The following is a 2069-nucleotide window of genomic DNA, read 5'->3' as shown; positions in this document are numbered from 1 at the left end:
TATATAAATAACACAAGTAATAGAGTTTACAGAAATAAAATGATTGAAGATAAGACCAGAAAACAGAGAGTGGAATAGTAGCCTTTCAAATCATGGTAGAAATAGGAAGGACAGAGTTCAAGAGGGCAGTTGTGAACGGTGATAAGGTGACTACAGACGGACTTGGGCAGAGAAGGTCCAGGTCGAATAAAATCTGCATATTCTGTATACAGGTAAAAATGGACTCATACCATCTATTACTTCATTCTTCATTACTTCAAAGTATGTAGGCATCCTTTGTAAATAGAGCTAGAAACTGTGATTATATAAAATATCTTACATGCTCTTTAATATTTAATTAGCCTCCCCATTGGAAATCAACCACGTAGAAAAGAAACGCTTTCTCAATAGGTTAATATTAATTACTTAACAAGCCTGGCATCGGTATTTATGGAATACTTAAGAAACAAGCATTTATGAAGTGGAAGCATGTTCATCTGTCTACTGGGGGGTTTACAGCATTTTTCAAAGTGTCAAATTCACTTTGCGCTCTGCCTCTTTATGTTGTGAAAATTTGAAATTACTGTTGATTTGAAGGCTCTTCAAAGGCTCTTTTTTTTTTTATCCCTAGCTGAGAAGAAAATTGAAATGGGTTAATCTGGTATTCTTTAAGTATGTCATTTCTTAATCGTGCAAAAAGAAGATGATAACCATATGAGGAAAGGAAATCTAATGGAGTAGAAGAATCAGTGTGTCAAAGACACAAAAGTAAAAATTATTTAAAGGCAGCAACCAGCCTCAAGAGAAATGGAGGAGGAAGTTCAGTATCTGATGTGATTTGAAGAATGTTAGAAAAGATGCCACGTGGATAGAATGACCCTGTTAGAACTACAAAAATGTACTTAAGAATAGCCCCTGTGCTGCAATTATTCATGAGCTCATTCATTCTTTCAGCAATGTACGTCTGATCCCCTCTCTGTCCTGCCTTGGCCTGGATGCTGGGACACAAGGGGATATCTGGGATACTGATTAATAAAACCAGTCTCCATCCTTAGCACCTCAGACTCCAGTTGGGGAAACACACAAGTAAGAAACAATTGTAGGGACTTCCCTGGTGGTTCAGTGGCTAAGACTCTGTGCTCCCAATGCAGGGGGTCCAGGTTCGATCCCTGGTCAGGGAACTAGAACCCACATGCCACAACCAAGAGTTTGCATGGCTCAACTAAGATCAAAGATCCCATGTGCCTCAACTAAGACCAGGCATGGTCAAATAAATAAATACTAAAAAGAAAAGAAAAGAAACAGTTGTAGTTTTCTGTGCTAAGTGTACCACAGAGAGAAATAGCGGTGAGAATAGGAATTCTAGATAAGGAGTGACACATTTGTAAGTAAATGTATGTTAAATATTAAGTAAATACACATCTCAAAATATTTTTCTCCCTTATTACCTGAAAATTCTTTGATTAATCATGTTGTGGGAGCTTGTGTGGAAGGATGAAGGGTACCCTAGACTCCAAAGCAGTTCTGGTTTTAGCTGTGTCCCTGACCAGCCCTGGACCTCTGACAAGTCCTGCAAGGCCTTGGAGCTTTGGTGGCCTCCTTTATAAAGTCAGAGCATTTGTCCTAATGATCTATAAGCTACTTGCTGAGCTTGACGTCTAAGAAGCTTCATTTAAAATGCAAATGTTATCCTCAAAGAGTGATGCATGAAGCCAATGGGACTTTATTGTGCATTAGTTAATTAAATTTGCTAGCCAGTCACCTTCCAGAGCCCTGAGAGAAAGGGACGCAGGTAGGATTCATCTCAAAAATGGGACAAAGGGCCCTAGATTTGGGTGGGTATAAAAATAGGAGATCTGGGCAATGGAAAGCATTGAGGCTGAGCAGGATGTTTCAGGAGGAAGGAGAGCCACAGATAACATTTTTAACATGTTATAGGAAAGTGTTTCAACTTTGTTTTCAGGATAAAGCATTAGAACATGCATATGTGATTGACTATAAACAGCGACAGACTATCTACTTCTGAAGGACTTAGGGCAACTCCTGATTGAAAAAGGTCACTCAGGGGTGTGTCTTCAGGGCACATTGGC

The 2069-nt window shown here is 39.2% G+C and overlaps 1 non-coding gene across 1 annotated transcript; it reads left to right on the top strand.

Annotated features, from left to right (window-relative positions):
- The first annotated feature begins 1087 nt into the window (after positions 1-1087).
- Positions 1088-1160, top strand: TRNAG-CCC (transfer RNA glycine (anticodon CCC)). The gene has a single exon. It is a non-coding gene; the product is annotated as a tRNA-Gly (tRNA).
- The last annotated feature ends 909 nt before the right edge of the window (positions 1161-2069 follow it).

Source organism: Bos taurus, chromosome 3 (genome assembly GCF_002263795.3).
Source record: "Bos taurus isolate L1 Dominette 01449 registration number 42190680 breed Hereford chromosome 3, ARS-UCD2.0, whole genome shotgun sequence".
NCBI lineage: Eukaryota > Metazoa > Chordata > Mammalia > Artiodactyla > Bovidae > Bos > Bos taurus.
Note: the sequence above shows the minus strand (reverse complement) of the source record. Positions and strands in the feature narration are given on the sequence as shown.